At 52.5% G+C, this 12,092-nt stretch overlaps 1 protein-coding gene and 1 long non-coding RNA gene across 6 annotated transcripts in view; one reads left to right on the top strand and one right to left on the bottom strand.

Annotated features, from left to right (window-relative positions):
- The window catches only part of TNXB (tenascin XB), a 59,634-nt gene extending 53,300 nt beyond the window's left edge, over positions 1–6,334 (bottom strand). For all 5 annotated transcript variants that reach the window (XM_061196052.1, XM_061196054.1, XM_061196051.1 and 2 more), the window contains exon 1: positions 6,163–6,334. The gene's annotated coding sequence lies outside the window, so the exon portion shown is untranslated. The remainder of the gene's footprint in view (positions 1–6,162) is intronic.
- Positions 5,284–9,079, top strand: LOC133095136 (uncharacterized). Its single transcript, XR_009701553.1, has 3 exons — positions 5,284–5,531; positions 8,292–8,642; positions 8,737–9,079. It is a non-coding gene; the product is annotated as an uncharacterized LOC133095136 (long non-coding RNA).
- The last annotated feature ends 3,013 nt before the right edge of the window (positions 9,080–12,092 follow it).

Here is a 12,092-nt window from a genome sequence, read left to right on the forward strand (position 1 = left end):
TATGTATGTGCAGAACAAAACCAGTAATCAGGGAAAGGCAAATGAAAACCGCAACAGGATGCCATTAAGTATCCACCAGAACGGCTAAAATTAAAGGGACTGTTGTTGCTGGATATTGGCAAGAATGTGAGGCTACTGGAACTCTCATTTATTGCAAGCAGGAGCAGATAGTAGTGCAACCGGACTTCCCTGGTGGCGCGGTCGTTAAGAATCTGCCTGCCAATTCAGGGGACACGGGTTCGAGTCCTGATCCGGGAAGATCCCACATGCTGCGGAGCAACTGAGCCTGTGCGTCACAACCACTGAGCCTGCGCTCTAGAGCCCTCGAGCCACAACTACGGAGCCCATGCGCCACAACTACTGAAGCCTGCACGCCTAGAGCCCATGCTCTGCAACAAGAGAAGCCACCACAATGAGAAGCCCGCGCACCACAACGAAGAGTAGGCCCCACTCGCCACAACTAGAGAAAGCCTGTGCGCAGCAATGAAGACCCAACGCAGCCAAAAATAAATAAATAAATAAATAAATATAATTTAAAAAAAAAAAAAGAAAGAAATTAGTGCAACCACTTTGGAAAACCGGTAAGCAGTTTCTACTCAGGCATACAGCCTACAACTTAGCAATTCCACTTCTTGGTAAATATTCAACAGAAACGACTGCGTACATCCTCCAAAAGACATGTACAAGAATGTTCATGGGATTTTTTTCATATTAGCCCAAACTGGAAGCACCTCAAGTGTCCATTAATAGTAGAATGGATAAATAAATCGGGGCATAGTCATAAAATAGAATACTATACAAAAACACCCTCTTGGGACTTCCCTGGTGGTACAGTGGTTAGGACTCAGCACTTTCACTGCTGGGCCCCAGGTTCAATCCCTGGTCGAGGAAGATCTGCAAGGCGCACGGTGAGGCCAAAACCAAAACAAAACAAATAAACAAACAAACAAAATGAAAAAACACCCTCTTGTTACATGCAACAACATGGACAAATTTCGCACACATAACGCTAAGCAAAAGAAACCATACACAAAAAAAGAACGTTGTGAATGATGCTATTTATATGAGGTTCAAAAACAGGCAGAGCTAATACAAGATAGGATAGAATTACTAGAAATATTTTGTACCTGGAACTGGGTGGTGGTTAAACATACGTATACATAATCAAAAATTAATTGAGCTATACGCTTAAGATATGTGCATTTCACTATATGCACAAAAATATACTTAATACACAAAATATACAAAAATATACTCAAAAATTTTTTTCCCCAATCTCACACTCCCTCCAACCACCACATATTTTTCTTCTCTACTTCATGGCCATAGTTGTCAAAAGATTTATCTGTACTCGCTATTTCTATTTCCCCATATCCCATGCATGCCTCAATCTGTTCCCACCTGACTTCTCGATCTCCTTTCAACCCAAAGCTTACCAAATAGCCCTCCCAAAGGTCTCCCAATGATCTCAGTGTCACAAAATCTAAAAGACGTTTGTCTTCACCTTACTTGATCTCTCTCAAAATCACTGGATACTGTTGACTACATCCTCCATTTTAGAGCATTCTGTATCTGTGCTGTCAATAAGGTAGACAGGAGAGATCATTGACTCTCGAACACTTGAAATGTGGCTAGAGTGACTGAATTTTCTTTAGTATTTTTAACAGCTCCCCAGGTGACTGCAGTGTGCAGCCAGAGTTGAGACCTACTGCAGCAGTCATCCACCCAGGTACCTTCATCCAGACCCATGACTTTAATTTCCAAACTATACCCCAACATACAAACTCTCTCCTCTTAACTCCAAGCAATATATCCAACCTCCTATTTGGCATCTCCTCTTGGGCACCTCAAATTCAACATGTCTAAAACTGAACTCAACGTTCACCCTTCCTGCACTGCATCCCCTCTCAGTGTTCTCTACTGCAGCTCACGGCCCCATCAGTCATCCAGCCTCACAAGCCAGAAACCCAACAGCCTGTTCAACACCACTGTATTTCATCATATTTACCCATATTTTATTGTAAATGTCTCTTTAATCTGCTTATATCTCTCCCTCTAAGCATCATTATAGTCCAAGCTACTATCTACCTTTTGCTTGACAACTGCAATTGCCTCCTAGCTGGTCGCTCTGCTTCCATTCTTGCCTCCTTATAATCTTGCGAAGGCAACTAGAATGTCCCTCTCCCCCTAAAACTCTTCAGTGTCTCCTTTCCGAATACTCTTCAAACACTGACAGACAGCCCTGCATCATTCGGCCTCTGCTGACCTCTCCCACCTCATCCCCCGTAAGACTTCCCTCCCTCTCTCCACTCCAGTCTCACTGGCCTTAAGTCCCCCACACTCTTCACAGCCCCAGACCTTTGTATCTATGGTTTCCTCTATGTGGAATGCTCTTCCCTTTTTTCTTGGCTTCCTCATCCTTCAGGTCTCAACCCCACATCACTTCCTCAGGAAACCTTTCCTGCCCAGGTCAGGTTCCCCCTATCACGTGACATCACAGCATTGTGTAACTCCCATTTGTAGTATTTATGACAATTTATAATCATATATTTATTTGCGGGATTATTTTATTACTTTCTTGCCCACACTCAATCTTGCCTGCTAGACTGTAAGGTCCATGGGGGCAGGCATAGCACCTGCTTCTTTTCTTGGCTGCTATATCCTTGCATCTGGCACATAGTAAGTGCTCGATAAATACTTATTGACTCTATAAATATTTAGTCAATTTACATAGCTCAACTTAAACCCAGGACTAGCATCAGGGCTGGAACCAAGGACAGGACCAAGGTCAGGGCTAGGACCACGGACAGTGTCCGGGGCTGAAAGTTGGTTAGAAAGAGCAGCTGGGGCAGATGCTGACCAGGGAGCAGGCCATGTGTGGATCCTGGCAGGGCTGCATGGTACAAGCACTTTGGAAAACCATTTGGCACAATCTACCAACTCTACTAGAGCTATATGCCAACCCTATGACCTGGCACTTCCACTCCGAGGAATATACCCACCACAGCAGTACTACTCATAATAGCCTCAAACTGGGAACTACCCAAATGTCTCACATCGGTAGAATGGATTAAATAAAGTGTGGTTTGTTCACACAGTGGAATAAAATAAAGCAACGAGAACAAACTACAACTATATGCAGTAACGTGGATGGGTCTCACTAACATGGGGTGGAGCAAAGAAGTCAGACACAAAAGAGAATGTGCTGAAACATTCTATTTATGTGAGGTTGGAGTCTAGACAACGTTAATCGTCAACTGGTAGTGTTACAAGTCAGAAGTGTGGCACTCTCGGGGGAGTAGTGACCAGAAGGGGCATGGTGGGGAAATTCTGGGGTGCTAAGAACATCCTGTTTCTTGATCTCAGTGCTGGTTACCAAGTTGTGTTTGTTTGTGGAATCCACTGAGGCAAGAATTGGGGGGGACAGGGAGACAAGGGTTAGAGAGGAAAGGTAGTGGGGCACTTGGGGTGAACCAGGAGAGGGGGCTATGGTAACAGAGGAGTGTGCAGGGGGCAGGTTCAGGCGAAGGGTTAAGGAGAGGTGTTAGCAGGTGCCCAGTTCTTCCAGACCAGAGAGGCTGGAGTGGGAAGGAGGGCAGGGTGAGTGGTGGGAATGCTGACTGGTGAGGAGGGAAGGGACGGCGACCGGCAGGCTTCCTACACTTAAAATTCTCCTCTGAGTCTGAGAAAAAGGAGTTTTTGGGGCTACCAGCCATCACACCCCGCCACCACCCCACGAGAGATGGAAGGGAGCTGGACTAAGGGACAGAGCGTTTCCACACTGAGAGGCACCCTGCCCGACAAAGCCTGGGCAGAGAGACCTGGCAGGCAGAGAGCTGCCCTTCCCTCGGCCCCTCAGCCCTTCTCTCAGCTTGGAGCGTAGCCTTGGGCATGAGGTGGGCTCTGACCTACCTTCAAATCCTGTTGCCCTGTGTCTAAGGCCGTGCACATCACCGGGTGCGTGCACACACAAATATACGTACACAGACAAATGTACTCATGTGCGCTCCTCCACAAATACAAATATGAACACACTTCTTGTATATGTACACTCATATTTATCCAAAGAAGCTTGCATCTTTGCAGGCACACACATTTGAGCATGTGCATGGGCACACACACATAATCTTCTCTTCACATTTCCTCCACACCTAGTCATTGGGTGATGCCTAAAAAAAGCTGATTTCTCATTGGCTCAGAGGGCAGCTATGTGAGTCAAAGAACTTAGTTGGAGTGAGGGGAACCACACAGGAGGCCCTTCTCCAGATACAGGGTGCCCCACACCCCTGGAGGCCTTTGGGAGCTGTCCAGTCTCCCTACCCTGACAATCAAATCCTGCATCTCTCCCCACGTGGTGGGGGGAAGGGGGAGGGTCTCTGCAGCAGGAAGGAAAGAAGCAGGAAAGTAGTGAAGCTGGTCTGAGAGGAGAGGAGTGGCCCCCACAGGCCACACCCCCAGAGCCTCCTTCCCAGTACCCCTCTCCGGCTGGGTCTCCACCACCCCCCAGCTCCCCATTCCCAAGTCTTGGAAGAATCCCGCTCTTCTCTCAGCACTAAGAAAGCAGAAAACTTGGGTGTCCCTTGTGTTTCCCCCTCATCACCCTCCCCTACCGCTGCATCTGGGGTGCCTGTGTGCTGTGGGGAAGGAGGGAGCACGTGGCCTCATCTTCTCGGCATCCTCCCCAGAGTTGGAGGGCTGGCAGGGATGGGGGGCATCTTCCCAAGCTATGACTCAGCGTGCAGGCTATACATGTTGTGGCCAACTTTGACACTTCGCTCATCAGGGACTGTAGGTCCCAAGAAGTGGGGAGAGGGGCTGGCTTCCGTGAGGGATGTTCCAAAAGTGGGGGATTTTGGCCCCATCCCCGTGCTTTTCTCTGCTCCTCATGGCACAAGAGGAGTGAAGGTAGGATTCCAGGACCGCGAGATGAAGGAGGGAGATGAGGGCGGGCTCCAGATACTGGGTTGGAACCAGGTGGCAAGGAGATACCGGGAGAGGGGGGAGTTGGAGGATCCAGATGCCCCTTATTCTGGGGAGCTAATGGGCCGGAGAAATGGGAAAATTAAAAGAAAGGACTTCCGGACCCCCAGTGGGAAAGAGTTTTGGGGGCAGTGAGAGATAGAAGGTGGGTTCTGGTCCTGCACTGAGAGACCAGGACAGAAGGGAAAGGAAGGTTGAGGAATTGAGGTGCTGGGTCCCCAGGGGTTTGGAGGCAGGGCCAGGGAAAGAGGGGAGGGGCCGAGGGTCTGGGAAGTGGGCGGGGATTGGAAGCCGACAGCCGGCAGCTGCGGTGTTTCCATGTTTCCGAGTTGCCTCCCAGTAGTTCCTCTCAGTTCCATTTCCAGTTGTTTTCAAGCCATTAAATTCTTTCCAGGCGAGATAAGGGTCCCGCCCGTCCCACCCAGGGTGTGTCACGTGTAGGGGGGAGGTTCAGACGAACAGAAGCAGGAGAGCCTGGAAGGGGGATGGAGCGAAGACGGAGCCCCTGTGCCCCTGGAGGCATCTCTCAGTCATCACAGCCCCGCTGAACCGTGAGTCATGGGTGCAAAGCTCTCTGCCAAGAACAAGTTTTAGGATTCTCTCTGCAGACTCCATGCCCTTCCCAGACCTGAGAGTCCTGACTCTGCTTCATTTCAGCACTTCCTAAAGGCTCCAGACCCCCAGAACTCCCTCCTGGGCCTTGCAATCCACGTGCTGCCACCTGGGGAGTCCCCATCTGGGTGCTCAAAGAAGCTCCCTCGGGCACCTTCCCGGAGCTCTGGCTCAGCGGCTCCAGCCAGAGCACTTGGGGTTCCACCAGCGCTTTCCCCCTGAGGTTCAGCTGGCCACCAGCTCCACCTGGGCCCTGGCTTCTCCAGCCCCAGCAACTCCAGGGCCCAGAGCCCTGGCTCACCAATAACCACCTCCACCTTGGTGCCACGCCTGGTCCTGTCCAAACCCCAGCATCCACCCCCACCCCTCACCAACACTCACACTGACTTGCCCTCCCAGACACACCCTCCACAGGGAGTCCAGTCCCCAGCGCATGGTCCTATTCCTTCTGCCCCAACGGAAAGTCCCCGCTCTGGGAGGCTCTCCTGCCAACCTTCACCTGGGGTGTGGGGATAGAAGTCCCCGCCTCTCCCGGCTCTTCCTTCCTTCTCCCAGAGTGCTGTTTCTTACCTGAGTAACAAGCGGCTGCAGTGTCTCTGCACCTGCTCTGTCCCCGACCTTGGGAAGGGGGTTCTCGGGGCAGGGTGGGTGCGCGCCCCTTGGCAGCCCTGGGCTCCTGGATGTCCCTTTGCTTGTTCCCTGCAGCAGGGGCTCACTAAGCCGCCACCCGACCGTCGATCTGGGCTGCGACAGTGAGAAGGAGGGAGTCTGCAGCGAGCAGGGGGAGGAGAAGGGGAGGACCAGCATGAGGTCAGGGAGGGGAGCGGAGATAGGGCAGGTCCTCCCACCCTCCCGCCCCTGCCAGGCCCTCCCAACGTCATCACATGCCACCCCTCCTCGCCTCCCGTCATCCCGACACCCCCCCCGACCCCCCCCATCTGGAATCTCTGGTCCCACAATACCCTCATCTCACCCCCTCCAGCCCTCGTCCAACCTCCCACATCCTTTCCTTATCCCATTTTTACCCTTCCTCCTCACCCTAATTTCTGTGCAACTTGACAGCCCCATCCTCATGCCATTTCTCCTTTTCCTCCACCATTTCTCCACCTGTTGCCCCTGTTCTCTGACCTGTTTTCTCCTCTCTTGCAACACCCTTTCCCATGTCCAGGCCCTCTCCCTCCTCCCTCCCCTGCACCTCCCTACCTCTTCCCAGCTGCCACATTGCTCCAGCTTGGATCTTGCCCCATCTGTCTGTTGCCCAGCACCCACTCCTTCATCCCCCAACCAATTATCTCCCGGCAGGGCAGGGAGCATAGGGGATGGGTGGCAGGAGGAAACCTCCCTCCCAAGCCTACATCTCTCTCCAACAGGGGCCTTCTCCTTGTCCCCACCTCTGCCCCTGCCCGGCCCCATCGCTGCCACCTGCACTCTCCCCTTTTCTTGCCTTGTCCCCGTGCTGCCTCTCCCCATCTGTACTGTTCAGTCTATCTCTGGTTCTCAGCTCGGGATCAATGACCCCTTTTCATTCTCTCACCTCAGCAAATTCCTAGAGAAATGAGGGATGAGGCTTGGGCACTGGCTGGACAAGGGCTTGGCTGAAGACCAGGACATAGAAGACTTGGGAAAGGTGGGGTTCAGGGGAGACAGGGAAGGGAAGCCTGAAAGTTAGGAGGTTTAGGGATGGAGAAAGAGCGAAAGGCAGGCGCAGATATGGGGGTGGGGGCACAAATGGTGAGGTGACGTTCCGGAAAGTAGAAGAGGGCTAATGTCTGGGTGCTGCAGGGGAGCAGGAGCAGGGCTAGGGAGAGAGTCATGGGCTGGAGGAAGAGGTCACTTTGATATCGGGCAGAGACAGGAAGACTGACCAGAGGGCAGGGTGGCAGACACACCCACATCAGGTTGCTGGGCTGCTTCTCTGGTCTCATTTCCCCATGTGCTTTGCCACCCTGACAAGGGGCTGAAAAGGAGACTTTGGCCAGATGAGAAATATCCAGGCGGAGGGAGACCCCATCCCAGGCTTCACACTGAGGATAAAGTTCTTGCCACCCAGCTACAATCCTCACCATTGAGGAGTAGCTTGGTCAAGTCACAGGTCATGGGTGAAAGGGACGTGCAGGAGCCTGTGTGTGCCCGAATCTGCCGCTTGTGTTGGGGCACAGGTGTCCGTACCCTGGTCAGGTCCCCAGGGTCGTGGGTGTGGTGATCCTGGGTCAGGGCGCGCTGGTCCAGCACATGGCTGTGCCCTATGCCCCGTGAACTCCCAGTGGCTGAGGGCGAAGGCTCGCATGTTCCCTCGCGTGGGTGTCCCCGTGTCCGTGTGTCTGGGTGTGTGTGTGGCTGTTTTTTTTTTTTCCTGGCTTTGATGGGGAGGATGAAGTCAGCTTCTTGGATAGAGTTGGGCTCAGCTTCCTTCCTCTGCCTTGGCCCGAAGCCCCCAGAGCCTGGAATAGGTAACAGCTTCCCTCAGATCTCCAGGCAGGGGTTGGGGGAAAGTAGATGAAAGGATGAAGGAGGGTCTGAAACAGCATTATGTGGAGAGAGCAGACTGCAGAGAACAGATATTCTCTGATACCCCCAGATTCTAGTAATTCTAATGGTCATATCTTTTTTTTTTTTTTTTTTTTCCTTTTTGGTCCTATACCCTGTCTTTGTTTTATTTATTTTTTGTTTATTTTTATTTAAATTTTTATTTTATTTAGTTTTTTGGCCACACCACACGGCACGTGGGATCCTAGTTCCCCAACCAGGGATCGAACCCACGCCCCCTACAGTGGGAGCACGGAGTCTTAACCACTGGACCGCCAGAGAAGTCCCTTGGTTTTATTATTTAGGAAGTATGGTCACCATAGGTATACTTGGCCCAGACAGTGGCCAGAAGACCCTGGAGAGAAAGAAGCAAGAGCTGAAACGATGGCCCTGGGGTGTTTTGGAAGTCCACTTCTGGGGAGAGACGGGATGCCAGAGTCAGAGAAGGGTGCGGGATTCCAGACATTCACAAGCTCACAGGGCATTTGAAGAAGCCACTGGAGGCCTGACAGACATAATTCCAGGTTCTGAGATAATCATTATCTAAAATGTTATCCACACCCTGGATTTCAGGCTCTTGGAGGAGCTTATGTCTTATATATGTCTGCATTTTATCAGAAAAGCACTGGGCCTCGCATAGAGCAGCTGCTTCATAAACGCCTGTCAAGGGCTTCCCTGGTGGCGCAGTGGTTAAGAATCCGCCTGCCATTGCAGGGGACACGGGTTCAAGCCCTGGTCCAGGAAGATCCCACATGCCGTGGAGCGACTAAGCCCGTGCGCCACAACTACTGAAGCCCGCGTGCCTAGAGCCCATGCTCCACCACAAGAGAAGCCACCGCAGTGAGAAGCTCACCCACCGCAACGAAGAGTAGCCCCCGCTCTCCACAACTAGAGAAAGCCCGCGCGCAGCAACGAAGACCCAATGCAGCCAAAAATTTTATAACTAAAATAAATAAATAAATGCCTGTCAATACTGAGTTGTGAAATGACTGGGAGAGGAGGGTGTGGCAAGAGTGCCTGGCAGGGAGCCCCAGGGCGAAGGCAGGGAAGTCCAGTGGTCAGAGCCAGCTTGCCTTCACTGAGGTGTCCCAGGCGATGGGCAGAAAGAAAGGCTGGGGTCTTATCAAGAGCTGTCTGCATGCTCTGGCTATTCTCTGAATCCTCAGTCCAGGTGTCTTCAGCTCTGGGCCTCCATCCTTGAATGAAGCTCCAAGTTCCTGTCCTACCCTCAGGAGGATAAGGGATAAAAGGTACAGCAAGGAAGGAAAGGGAAAGCCAAGGAGGAGTCAAGGAAGACAAAGAAGAGTAAGGGCAATTGAGGGCAAGGGCCTGAAGGATAGAGAGAGGGAGCAAAGAGAGGCCAGGGGCTGCGATCCAAGGAAGCAGTCCCAGACAGGGGAAGATAGAAAACAGTTGTACTGGGCTTCCGTTTACAAAGCCCTTCCTACACCGCAGCACTTTATTAATCCCACTTTGTGCTGAGGAAACAGAGGCTCTTAGACATTAAGGGACTTGTCCTGGGGACTTTACTAGTGGTGGTGAAGGTGGGCCTCAGCCCAGGTTTTCTGATTTCAAAGCCTGTATTCCTCCCCTCCCGCAAGAACAGCCCCAGAGAGACTGAAGACTTAGGGAAGAAATAAATGAAGGGGCTCCCGGTGGACTTGTTTGAGAAGAAAGGGTGGGTGATGTGGATTTCTGAAACTTCTTTCCGCATCCAGTTATTATGTAGATTCAGAAGAAATTGCCAAGTATAAGTCAGGGGGCGGGCAACGCTCCATTATTGAGATCTGGGGGGAGGGAGGTGGTGAGGAAGGGGAATGTGGAGAGAAAAGATTGAGCCTGAGATGAAAGATGGGAGAGAACTAAGAGGCTGGGGCTGAAAAGGGGGCAAGAGAGCCACAGGAGGAAGGGTTTGGACCCTTAGAACTTCCTTTGCCTGGAGACATGGGTGTAGGGAAAAGGGAGGGGGGAGGACATTTCTATCTCATGACAAAAGAAAGTCACACAATTATTTTGTTCTCTGCTTTGGGGCGGGTGGGCGCCCATATTTACCAGAGGGACCGAGGTCGCTGTAGCAACCACACATCTGGGCCCCGGAATCCAGATGTGCTATATCCAGAAGCCATAGCAGAACGATGAGGCAAATGTGTGAGGCTCTCCAGTGCTGGCCCCACAGCTGGGAAGAGGACAGAGGACCGGAGTGGGGAGGTGAAGGGAGAAGGGGGGGCAGGAGGAGGAGGAGAGGGCTGAGGCGGGGGAGAAGAGAGGAAGTCATGGAAGGGGACAGGGAATGTGGACAAAGGAGTGGAAAGGGCCATGGAAACGGGGTGGTGCACACAGGGTTAGCAGCAGGAGGAGATGAGAAGACCCAGAAAAAAGAAAGGGAGCAGACAGTGAAGCAGAGGGGGAGGAAGGGAAAAATACAAAAACCAGGAGAAACAAACAGGTGAACAAAGAATAAAGGGTCTGAAAGAGAAAGTGATGACTCGTGGTGGGTAGAGGGCAAAGAAAGGCAGGAAAGAAGTCTAGAGAAAAAGAAGAGGGAGAGACAGTGGGTCAGGGGTGATAAGAGGAACGAAGGGCAGACTCTGAGGAAGGAAAGCAGCAGAACTGAAAGATAAAGAGGGTCTGAGCCAGGAAGGGGCCAACAGGAGGTGCAGGAGTGACAATGGCTGGCATGCCGCAGTGGCCTTCGATGGGGCTGCAGCTGGAGATCCACGTGGGCCTGGAGGGCGGCAGACTGACCTGCCTTCCCCCTCCACAGCACACCCACTCGCCACACCTCTCCTGATCCTTCCCACCACCCATGCCCTTGGCCAAGAGAGTCTGACTCCCGGTTCACACCACAGCGCCAGCTGTCCCTTGCCACTAAGCCAGAGGAGCTGTATGCCCCACCCCAGAGCCCCCAGTCTGAGATGCCAGTACTTCAAGCACTTTCCTGAGCTGGGGTCAGGAAACAGAAAAAGCGATCGGACAACAAAACAGTGATGGACCCAGATGGGAGAAAAGCAAAACTGAGGAGAATAGGACAATGTAAATGGAGGGAGAAAGGAGCAGGGGAGGAGAGAAAGGTGTGTCCACTAAGGACCAGGCACCCTGCACATCATCTTTCCTCCCCGCATCAACCCTGAGAAGTAGGTAGGAGTACCCCATTTTACAGATGAGGAAACTAAGGCTCAGAGTGTTTGTTACCTACCAAGGACACCCACTAACAAAAGGCAAAGCAGGGACCCCAACTCAGGTGCTCTGCCTCCAAAATCCCTGTTCTCCTTGCACTCACTGCCTGGATAAGGCTGGGAACGGCTTGAGGGACCTTGGGATAGGAAGTGCTGGCGGAGGAGCCAGGGTTGCCCTCTGGAGGGAGGAGAGGCCTAGTTCCTGGGGGCCCTAGGTTCCAGGTTGCCATAGTTACTTGGTCTGTTTTCACCCCAAACAGAGTAATTGGGAAGCGGGGGAGCCTGGCTGAACACGTGAGGTTCTTCCCGCTTTCAGCCCTCGGCTTGTGGCCCGGGCAGCCCCTGTCCAGCCATCTGGGCGTTGAGCCCAGGCCTAGCCCACACCCTCCCGCTGACCCAGGACACTCTTGCAGGGCCAGGCCCATGGTGCTGCCGGACAGGAGCTGCTGATGGGGTCCCCCCCAGGTTGAGTGAGACTCGGCCCCTCACCCATTGCCCTGTTCCCCTTCCTCCTAGTTAGAAAGCACAGCCTTTCCTGCTGGTCCCGTGCTCCTCCTTTTCTTTCAACTGGACTCTCAAGTTTCAGTCTCCTCCAGTTTAGGGCTAAGGAGATGCTCCTCAACGTGCCCCTTCCCTCCAAACACTGCCCCCTTCTCCACCGTGGCTCCTCCTTTCTGGGCTCACAGCCCCTGGCCCCAGCTCCACTGTTAGTTCAAGCTGCTAGTCCTGGAAAGCAAGGGGGGGAGAACCTGCAAGAATGCAGAGGACCCAGGGAGGACGCTCACCCTGAAGGGCGTG

This window comes from Eubalaena glacialis, chromosome 7 (assembly GCF_028564815.1).
Source record: "Eubalaena glacialis isolate mEubGla1 chromosome 7, mEubGla1.1.hap2.+ XY, whole genome shotgun sequence".
Taxonomy (NCBI): domain Eukaryota; kingdom Metazoa; phylum Chordata; class Mammalia; order Artiodactyla; family Balaenidae; genus Eubalaena; species Eubalaena glacialis.